The 11,786-nt window shown below is 42.6% G+C and overlaps 1 protein-coding gene across 1 annotated transcript in view; it reads left to right on the forward strand.

Annotated features, from left to right (window-relative positions):
• LOC148141155 (uncharacterized) overlaps positions 1–11,389 on the forward strand; it is a 29,673-nt gene extending 18,284 nt beyond the window's left edge. Inside the window, exon 6 of the mRNA XM_087978463.1 lies at positions 10,944–11,389. The gene's annotated coding sequence lies outside the window, so the exon portion shown is untranslated. The remainder of the gene's footprint in view (positions 1–10,943) is intronic.
• Positions 11,390–11,786: the final 397 nt, after the last annotated feature.

The following is an 11,786-nucleotide window of genomic DNA, read 5'->3' on the forward strand; positions in this document are numbered from 1 at the left end:
AATTGCTTTAGGACTCTGATCGTGTCACCCTGTTTCCCAAGCATCAATATGTTAACAAGTGGCATATGACTATTTGAAGACATTATACGATATTGGACATATTCCTTTGGAAAATGATGAGGACCAAAGTGATCCCAATGTTAATCTGGTGAAGCAAAACTTTCCAAATGAATGTGGCAAGCAATTAGATTAGATTACTTACAGTGTGGAAACAGGCCCTTCGGCCCAACAAGTCCACACTGACCCGCTGAAGCGCAACCCACCCAAACCCATTCCCTTACATTTACCCCTTCACCTAACACTACGGGCAATTTAGCATGGCCAATTCACCTAACATGCACATTTTTGGACTGTGGGACAAAACCGGCGCACCCGGAGGAAACCCACACAGACACGGGGAGAATGCGCAAACTCCACACAGTCAGTTGCCTGAGGTGGGAATTGAACCCGGGTTTCTGGTGCAGTGAGGCAGCAGTGCGAACCACTGTGCCACCGTGCCACAATCTTGATTGGTTACCAATAGCACCTGGCAAAATGCATTGAGGTTCATGAGAAACACACTTTTGGATAATTTTGTTGAACTCTCATTAACTCGGGTAGACATTCGGTGGATTCCTCTTGACATCTCTCTGTTGAGCAGTGAAAGATCTACACAAATTTGCTAGGTTTGGGTACAGCACTATGCTTGAACATTTCTCAGCTGGTTTCATAACTGGAGGAAAAAACACCTTATTTTGGTCATCTCTACATATTGTTTCACTCAAGAATGCTGTGTATTACATCAAGAGACAATGTGTACTTCAGTAAACTCTCTAACCTTACCATTCTGAAAATAGACACATCTCAAAAAGGCCTTGGTATGGGTCTGCTGCAGGACAACTAATGTGTCACATTCAGATCCAAAACCCATCACAATGGCACAGGAAAATAACTCCAATACTGAAAGTGGAATGCTGGCATGGGTATTTGGCATCGAGAGGTTCCACTATATTTGTTTGATAAATACTTTGCAGTCCAAACTGTTTAGAAGCCTGTGGAAACAATTTGTAGGGAACAAATTACAGGTAAAGATAAAGTTGCCACAGTCCTACTGGACCAAAGGGCTGCTCTCTGATGAGAGAGAGAGATGACTGGTAATGGTATAACCTGAGGGTCACCACACCTCAGGCAAGGGGAGAGGTTGAGAAGGACAATCCTTCATCATAACCTCAGCTGGTGCAGCTGAACCCACACTGTTAGTATTATTGTAAATTGTAAACCAGCTGCCCAACCAACTAAGTTATTCACCACCGCTGCCCCCCCCCGCTTCTTACAAGTACAATACCACAGTTCCAAATGTCTTCTCATCTAAATCCACAAGGGTTAGAACCTAGAAGTTCAGTAGAAACAGGGATCCTGGTTAATAATGGCTTGGAAATCCAGCTGTACCCTTAGATCGGCAGGTAGATGTAGACTAAAACACAGGATCAGGAACAGGAATGGCCACTCAGCCCCTCAAGCCTGCTGCAACATGTAAGAAGATCACGGTTGATCTGATTATATGATTCAGTCCACATTCTCACCAGCCTTTTAACCTTTCACCACTTACTTAATTTGAATCTGTCCACCTCTGCTCAGAAATATTCAGACTCCACTTTCACCGTTTTTTTTCAGGGAGACAGTTGCAAAGAATCATGACTCTCATAGAATCAGAATCTCAGCAGTGGGGAAGCAGGCCATTCAGTCCATCAAGTCCACATTGCCCCTCTGAACATCATCCCTTCCAGACCCAATCCCCTACCCTATCACTGCAATCCAACATTTTCCATGGCTAATCCAGCTTGCACATAACAGAAACTTTTAGAAGCCTTAACAGTGAGAAAGAAACTTCATTAATGTAGTGCAAAGTGCTATGTTTGTGAAATACTTGGTTCCACATAACATAGACAGCTGCACATCCAAAAGAAATGTTAATGTTCTTTATTCTTTCTTTTCTTACTGCGACAGCTGGGTGCTACCTTGACAGCTGCAGCTAAGCTTGAGGAAGCCTGCTGACCACTTTGACAGAATGCCTCAGGTGATTTTGGTGGGAGAATTCTGGTCGTTTAGGAGCTAGAGCAGTGAGGCCTGCTGTGGGATGCCTGCACAAGTGTAATCTTCTTGGCCTACCCTCCTTGAGGTTATTAGGTCACAGGCAGATGAAAGTGGAGAGGCATTTCACTGCCGAAGTATCCTAGGATAACAATTCTTGGATGTCTGGCTGTCAGACCTCCTCCCTGTCGGGGCACAATGGCACCACCTTCACACTTTGAAGGGATGTAGCACTTGCAGGGAGGCCTCACCTTGCCATTGAATGAATTCATCCATGCACCTGTAGCTTGAATAATAGATTGAAGTTCCCTTTGTTTGCTTGGACCTAACTTCCTAGGGCAGCGGCCGTCACTATGGAGGCTGCCATGCCAGAACTATAGGTCAGACAGACCTTGGCCAGACTCCGAGGCATCTTGTTCCAGTCTACACGTAATCTCTGACACCTCTGCCTAACATTCCTCTGCTTCTCATGCGTTCGATTGGTTCGTTCATGTCCACATCCAGAGACTCATCATCATCGTGTGCTCAGCAGGGATCTGTTCTCCAAATATCCTCTGGGTTTTTGAGAGCTTGGTCATGATTTCATCCACTAGCTATAAGGCCCATGTCTGTGCCAAGCTCACCAGCAGTTGTCCCTGAGCCTATTCAGGATAGATTACACACCCAAGTGAACGTATCTGCACTTGTGGAAGATGGGAGGAACATTTTGACAGTACATTCTCAGAGCTTCACAGATATTCCTTCTCAGGGGTGTATCTGATGGCGATACTACATTTGAGTATACCTTGTTAGAGATAAGAGCCACTTCTTATTGGTCTACCTATTGGTTTTCCAGAGACGCTTTGAACAAAGCTGGGCGGCACAGAGGCACAGTAGTTAATACTGCTGTCTCACAGCGCCAGGAACCCGGGTTCACCTTGGGTCACGGTGTGGAGTTTGCACATTCTCCAGAATCTGTGTGAATTTCAACCAATCTGGTTTCCTTCCACAGTCAAAAATTGATTGGCCATGGTAAATATGAAGTTACAGAGATAGGGTAAGGGGCTATGTATGGGTGGGATGCTCTTCAGAGGGTTGGTGTGGACTCAACAAATGACCTCTTTCCACACTGTAAGAATTCTGTGATTCTGAACAAAACAGATTTGTGGATCCCTACCTAAAATATGGTAGTAGCAGAGTTATAGGGACCCAAATCCTGTTAGCTCATACAACATGATATGCAGTGATAAGGATTCATCATACAGCTGTGGAGGGAACAAAAGATGAACTTAGTTTTTAAAATTTCTGTAATTAAAATGGTGCCAAACTGAATTATACACATCTCACTGTATTTTCATAAATACAAGTGACAATAAATTGCTATTTGATTCTGTTCTATTTGAGAAAGCCTCCGGAAGGGTCCAAAGGTTTACCAAGGATAAGCACATCGATCATGAGGAGAGGCTGGAAAAAACAGACTGATCCTTGATCCAAGAGAAGGTTCAGAGATGGCCTATTCAAGGTTTTCAAAATGAGGAGATTTGACAGAACCAGTCCTCCTGGTGAGGGGATCAAAAACCAGAAGTTACAGATTTAAAAATCATTGGCAAAAGATCGAGATGGAAAATGTAGGATTTTTTTAAAATTTAGATTCAATAACCTCTGGAATGCTCAACATGAAAAGATAGCAGAAGTTGATTCCATAAATAATTTAAAAATGTACTCCAGGATTAGGTCTTTTCAAGGTTCAAAGTTTGTGAGAAGATTTGTAGCTCGGGTGCTCATTGTTGTGGTTCTGTTCACCGAGCTGGGAATTTGTGTTGCAGACGTTTCGTCCCCTGTCTAGGTGACATCCTCAGTGATTGGGAGCCTCCTGTGAAGCGCTTCTGTGATCTTTCCTCCGGCATTTGTAGTGGTTTGAATCTGCCGCTTCCGGTTGTCAGTTCCAGCTCTCCGTTGCGGTCGCCGGTATATTGGGTCCACGTCGATGTGCTTATTGATTGAATCTGTGAATGAGTGCCAGACCTCTAGGAATTCCCTGGCTGTTCTCTGTTCGAATTCGACTGGGACAACACTCCTATTATAGGACAAGCCAAACAGAGAACAGCCAGGGAATTCCTAGAGGCATGGCACTCATCCACAGATTCAACCAATAAGCACATCGACCTGGACCCAATATACCGACCACTGCAGTGGACAGCTGGAACTGACAACCGGAAGCGGCAGATTCAAACCACTACAAATGCCGGAGGAAAGATCACAGAAGCGCTTCACAGGAGGCTCCCAAGCACTGAGGATGTCACCTAGACAGGGGACGAAACGTCTGCAACACAAATTCCCAGCTCGGCGAACACAACCTCTTTTCAAGGTTATACACATAAATAGGGGATTTGGAAGTCAGTACAAAAAGCAAACAGAGGCACAGCACGCAAAATTGACACCTTTCACACTGTAGGTTTTAGAATTCTACAAGCAAACCTGCATATGTAGAGTAATTCCACTAATTTGGGGTTCCACTACATGTCTTGCTCAGGTTCTGGATCAAACACTATTTTTGCAAATAATTTCCATGTCCCCAAGTCAGAATGTACCATAATATAGGAGAAAGTGAGGACTGCAGATGCTGGAGTACCAGAGTTGAAAAATGTGGTGCTGGAAAAACACAGCAGGCCAGGCAGCATCCGAGAAACAGGAGAATCGACGTTTCGGGCAGAAGCCCTTCTTCAGGAATGAGGCTGGTGTGCCAAGTGGGCTGAGATAAAAGGTAGGGGGGAGGGAATTTGGGGGAGGGGCGCTTGGAATACGATAGGTGGAAGGAGGTGAGGGTGATAGGCCGGAGACGAGGTGGGGGGCGGAGAGGTCGGGAAGAAGATTGCAGGTCAAGAGGGCGGTGCTGAATCCGAAAGTTGGGACTGAGATAAGGTGGGGGGGAGGCGAAATGAGGAAGCTGGAGAAAGCTATATTCATCCCTTGTGGTTGGAGGGTTCCTAGGCGGAAGATGAGGTGCTCTTCCTCCAGGCGTCGTGTGGCCAGGGTCTGGCGATGGAGGCGGCCAAGGACCTGCATGTCATTGGCGGAGTGGGAGGGGGAGCTAAAGTGTTCAGCCACGGGGCAGTCGGGTTGGTTGGTGCGGGTGTCCCAGAGATGTTCCCTGAAACGTTCCGCAAGTAGGCGGCCTGTCTCCCCAATGTAGAGGAGTACAATGTACCATAACATGCCTAGTATCTAAATAGATCTAAGTTATAGCCAGGGTTTCTGATAAGAAATAGCCTGGCCACCGTATTCTAGATTTAAAAAGTATCACAATCCATCACTATGTTCTCTCTCAGATACACACGTGTGCAGCCATGCAGTCAGAAAACTGAAACAGACAGACAGCTCACAATTTCTTCAGGAGAAATTTCCAGCATAAGTCATGATCTTTAAAATGGAATAATAACAGAAAATGTGAATAAGCTTAGCAAGTTTGGAGGCATCTGTGGAACGAGAATAAGAGTAAACATTTTGAATCCAATGACTCTTCTTCTCGTTCTCTTGTTCTGGAGTTTCTCCAGCATTTCTTATTTCAGATTTCCATCATTCTCAATATATTGCTTTTCTTTTAAAATGAAAACTGTTTACAGTCAAAAATATATGGCTGAATTTTATGGCTCTCTGCTGGACATGTTTTCATTTGAAGTGTCAGGTGGCTAGTCCACTGCCTTCCCATCCATCCATGACAAACCCCCATAGGCTGGTGGGTGCTGAAACCGACAACCTACCCACCAATCATGTTTTCAAAAGTAACGAATGGAAATTGAAATTCTTAACAAGCCAAATGATCGCAATATTACATTGCCGTGCTATAATATTGTAGCTATCGCAGACAGGTAGGAGTTTAAAAGCACTTTTTTAATTCAGCTGATTGAAAGGTGGGAAGGAAGTGGGAGGTAGTAGTGTCAACATTCCAAGAAGGATGGAAGGCCAAAGTGTTTCACAACAGCAGAAGCTTTATATTACAATGTGACCACTCTGCAGGCAAGGCTCATATTAAGGTGCTTTCCTCCAAAATGTCGATGTCAGATGCTTAAAGGGATAGTCCAACAAACTTAGATAAACACACAATAAATAATGAAATGCAATGAAAACATGTACAGTATTTGCAATCATATATACAATGGTTCACAGAAATTGAAAGAATCATTGATCATTTCTCAGCCCTTTGAATTTGGCTTCTGCCCACCAAACATTTTTGGATTGCAGTAACATGATGCATATAGGCATAGAACATTACATGATTGGACTCTTAAAATGATAGTCCAATATACCTACATAAACGTATATGAAAGATGGTACATGCACCCTGTATGTGTCAGGAGCACATTCCGACGTAACTGCTGTTTGCCACTTCTCATCTGACCACCAAATCCTATGCCTCATCCTGCTCCTTAGGCTCCTTGCAAGCTCCCTGCCAAAAATGCCAGGGTCCTAGCGAGATCCAACTGACAATCTCTGTGGGTTTGCTTATAGCCTCAAAAGGTTTCCATTGCCACATTCTGGCATTGTTGGAACTGGATGGCTCTTGAAGTTAGAACATCCTTGTGCTAAGGGTTGGAAATATCTATCGTCATATCGCTAAGGTTGTCAATTTTGGCTGTGGGCTGGCCTCTATAAAATGTCCATTTGGGACTGACTTTACTTCTGAATTTGGGAAACAATATGTACCATAGCTGCCCCTCTCACTCCATAAATTTCAACACAGTGTTCAGAGGAGCTTTGAGCCTGCGAAAATAAAGAAAACTTAGAGGGAACATTAGCCACCATCTGACTCTCCTCAATAATGAACATTTACCCTCCAAAAGATGCATGCTCCCAGATAACTGAAAATAAATGATTTAACAACAGAGCAAACAAGTAAACAAAATTCACAAAATATAAGAGAAAATGCTGGAAATGCTCAGCAGGTCTGGCAGCACCTGTAAGGAGAGAAAAGAGCTGATGTTTCGAGTCTAACTGACCTTTGATGCTGCCAGACCTGCTGAGATTTTCCAGCATTTTCTCTTTTGGTTTCAGATGCCAGCATCTGCAGTAATTTGCTTTTATTCACAAAGTATAGTTCATTTAAAATAATTGTACATTTGTTATGCTCCTTGAAATATTAAAACAAAGCCTCACTTCCATTTTTCTGCTTTCTGAAGTCTTTGGAACCAATATTGAGTTCAGCCATTCTGATCCCTACTGGATGCCTTGAATAAAAACTCCTTCATCGATCAGTTTAAGTTGTGATCACAGTCTGGAGCAAAGCCGAAACACAACGTTAAAGTCATGACAACCCTGGCTAGAGTGAACAGTGGCACTAACAATATTTGACACAAATGCGAGGTGCTGCATTTTGGGACAGCAAATCTTAGCAGATTTATACACTTAATGGTAAGGTCCTAGGGAGTGTTGCTGAACAAAGAGACCTTGGAGTGCAGGTTCATAGCTCCTTGAAAGTGGAGTCGCAAGTATATAGGATAGTGAAGAAGACGTTTGGTATGATTTCCTTTATTGGTCAGAGTATTGAGTACAGGAGTTGGGAGGTCATGTTGCAGCTTTACAGGACATTGGTTAGGCCACTGTTGGAATATTGCATGCAATTCTGGCCTCCTTCCTATCAGAAATATGTTGTGAAACTTGAAAGGGTTCAGAAAAGATTTACAAGGATGTTGCCAGGGTTGGAGGATTTGAGCTCCAGGGAGAGGTTGAACAGGCTGGGACTGTTTTCCCTGGAGTGTCGGAGGCTGAGGGGTGACCTTATAGAGGTTTACAAAAGGGGCAACTTTTTCACGCAGAGGGTGGTACGTGTATGGAATGAACTGCCAGAGGATGTGGTGGAGGCTGGTACAATTGCAACATTTAAGAGGCATTTGGATGGGTATATGAATAGGAAGGGTTTGGAGGGAAATGGGCCAGGTGCTGGCAGGTGGGACTAGATTGGGTTGGTATATCTGGTCGGCATGGACGGGTTGGACCGAAGGGTCTGTTTTCATGCTGTACTTCTCTGTGACTCTATGACTCTAAATTCATTCTTAACCATGCAGAGATCATCATTACTACTTGCAGTGCTTTAAAATGATTTCTCCACACTTCAGCTCTGGGTTCCATCTCTTTCAACAGCTTGTTTTCTTAGCTATGTCTACACCCAATCTTTTTATTCTCTTGTTGAATGTAAGAGTTGCCACTTGGCCAGCATTTACTGACCATCCGTAGTTACCCATGAGAAGTTGGTGGGAAGCTGCCTTCTTGAACAACCATAGTCCACATGCTATAGATTGACTCACAATACCATTAAGCAGAGAATTTCGGGACTTTGGTGGGACAGTGAAGGAATGGCAATATATTTCCAAGTCAGGAAGTGAATGTCTTGGAGGGGACCTTGCAAGTGGTACTGTTCCTGTATATCTGCTGCCCTTGCCCTTCTCGATGGAAGTGGTTTTGGCTTTGGAATCTACTGTCTAAGAATCTTTAGAGAATTTCTACAAGATATCTTGGTGATAGTACATTGCTGTTACTGGGAATCAGTGGACGAGGGAGTGGATGCTTGTGGATATGGTGCCAATCAAGTAGGATGCTTTGTCCTGGATGATGTCAAACTTACTGAGTGTTGTTGGAGCTACACTCATCCAGGCAAGTGATGAGAATTGCATCATGTTCCTGACCTGTGCCTTGTAGATGGTGGGCAAGCTCTGGGGAGTCAGGAGGTGAGTTATTTGCTGCTGTATTCCTAACCTCTGACCTGTTAACATGGCCAATGGAGTTTTATGGTGAGTCCAGTTGAGTTTCTGGTCAACAGCAATCCCCAGGATATTGATAGTGAGGGATTCAGTGATGGTAACACCATCAAATGTCAAAGAGTGGTGGTTAGATTGTCTCTTACTGGAGATGGTAATTGCCTAGCAATGTTTCAAAAATTTATTTTCTGAACCAATTAAGCACAGTGAAGACTGCCTGTATTCAAACTCACAGAATCTAGTAATGAACAATGGAAAACTAAAATTGGGATGAATTGTTTGGTGATTCAGATAGTGATCAGAATGATTTTGAAGGATTTCAACATGAAGTGTTGGAGCTAATTTTGTCATAGGATACGAAAACTTTTTTTTCGATTACCTCCAGTGTGGAAACAGGCCCTTCGGCCCAACAAGTCCACACTAACCTACCGAAGTGCAACCCACCCAAACCCATTCCCCTACACTCAACACTACGGGCAATTTAGCATGGCCAATTCACCTAACATGCACATTTTTGGACTGTGGGAGGAAACCGGAGCAAACCCACACAGACACGGAGAGAATGTGCAAACTCCACACAGTCAGTCGCCTGAGGCGGGAATTGAACCCGGGTCTCTGGCGCTGTGAGGCAGCAGTGTTAACCACAGTGCCACTTCTGTCATAAATTCCTTCCAAATCCTCAGAGATCGTGGAGACTCATCAGAAGCTACCGTGCAAAGACACCTTATGGGAATTAACAATTGCACAACTAGCATATTTGGCACATTAAAGGTGAAGGCTGTATCTGCATCCCAGTCCTCACAGTTCTTCACCAGTGGAAATGTTTGTCACAACTGGTACATCTGAAAATATGCTTGCAGCTGTGCCAACACAGAACACAAAGGAAGCAAAAAAAAATCACTTACGCATCGTATATGATGTCAGAAACTGAATGCAAATATTTTACTGAAGTGCAGGAAGTATTAGTTTACACGTACACCTGTCGACGCTGGCACATGTACCACATTGGTAGAAGATTCACTCTCTGCACCGATTATCAAGTGCTGACTACAATGTTAAGCCATTTCAAGATCTAGTCATTGACAGATCGATGGAATCAAGATCATCAGTATTAACTTCAAGATTGAATATCTTGCAGGCCCTTGCAATCAGGTTGACTATCTTTTTCATTAGTCAATCACACAGAACTCCAACCTCAAATTTGCTCATCACAACAGAGACAACAGAAACTTTGATGTCTCGATACAAATATTATTTCTGTACTTGGTCAAACTAGACAAACTGAATTCTACGAAATAACTTTATATACAAATATCTGTTCCTTCGATGGTTTAGTTTAAAATAAGGCATTTGAGTTTTCCAAAGGGAAAAAAATGTAGTATTCAATTGTTAAGTGGTTGATTATCATGTTGTGGTCTGTTTACTCTTGATCCTCTTTATGCTTAATTGGGGGGCGGCGGGAGGTGGGGGGGGGGGTCTCAGAAAACAGTAATGTAAGTATTTTAAAGGACAGTAAATGAAACTTATGTTCATAGAAACTCGTGTTGTCTCTGCATGGGTCCATAAAATATACAACATGAGTAGCTTTGTTGTATAATATCAAAATTTGATTCATCCCTGAGCTTGGCATCTTCAGTACCCCATTAACTTTGGCATTATTGTTGCATAAGCAATTGCTCTTGGTACATTTGATATTCAATGTTAGAAATTAACTTTTTGACAATTTTAGGATCAAATTCATTCTCCATTTCCATGACGCTATGACACAACTGCTTGCAAGGATGGTCACATACTTCTGCCCTTAGTGAAATTGTTTATCTTCAGATGTTTGCAGTTGTTGCAAATATTTCAGATGCTGTCCTGGATAAGTTCATTTTTGCACATTTCCAAGGGCTGAACTACATTCATAAGGCCAGGTATAACTGCTAAGTTGGTTTTGGTTGATTGTATAACACAGACTACACTGTTGACAAGGTGGGATATGAACAAATCCCAGAGAAGCAAAGTTCTTTCTTCAATAGTCCCCCATTCTCAAATTTCACACTTATTTGATCTATTTCTTCAATTAAAACTTTCTTGTGCAAGTGGATCACAGTGCCTTTCTGAAATTTTTTTTGTTCCTATTCTTAAATTATTTAAAAGGGCGCCGATTTGTGGTGTGGGATCGTCTTCAAATAATGATCGAAATCAGTGAGTGGAGAAAATAGCCTCTTTATTCAGCAACCACAAGAAGCATAATTTCAAGGTGGCAACAGAGTCCCAAAATACAGATCTTACACTAGCCTCTTTATGCCCAGTTCTTACATATATTAAAATTCCCATTACTGTGATGTTACATTGTTTTATCTATAATACACAATGGTTTGACAGGCGTCTGCCCTGGGAGACAGGAGATTGATTAAAACATGTGCTAAATACTAGCTGCTACTCCTGATAGGATTAAGTGTGACTGTCCTGTCTGCTTGTATAATTAAGAGGTATTAATCCTTTTGTCTTAACTGTTAGTCAACATTAGTAAAACATTTACCAGGCTGACATGCTTTAAATAAGTTAGAAATTGTACCTGTATTTAAGAAAAGAATAAAGGATATTAAACTGATTACCACAGCCGATGTGAGATTTGTTTACTATTTGCTGGTGTGAGTTTCATTCATTCATGCAATTTCACATCAGTGCTGTTATGACAGTTGGTTTCTTAATGAGATAACAGCCCAGTTGAAGGGTATTTAACAGGTACATACTAATTGGGAGAAATGTTTGGTGTTCTGTAATCTTATCAGGTCCGAGAGACGGTTGGTAAGGCTAATTAATATTATAATGTTTTGTGGAGACTTGATGGTGGGTTTGATATTGTTCTGAATATGCTACACTTATTCAGAGGTAAATAGGCCTAAACACTGCTTATAGCAATGACTGATAAGGTGTGAAAATGCAGTAATGGGTTTGAAAGGGTTATTTTGATTAGAAAGGGTTGTTTTAATTTGG

The sequence above is a fragment of the Chiloscyllium plagiosum genome, unplaced genomic scaffold (assembly GCF_037043375.1).
Source record: "Chiloscyllium plagiosum isolate Xiang-an unplaced genomic scaffold, Cpla_swu_hap1 HiC_scaffold_34, whole genome shotgun sequence".
NCBI lineage: Eukaryota > Metazoa > Chordata > Chondrichthyes > Orectolobiformes > Hemiscylliidae > Chiloscyllium > Chiloscyllium plagiosum.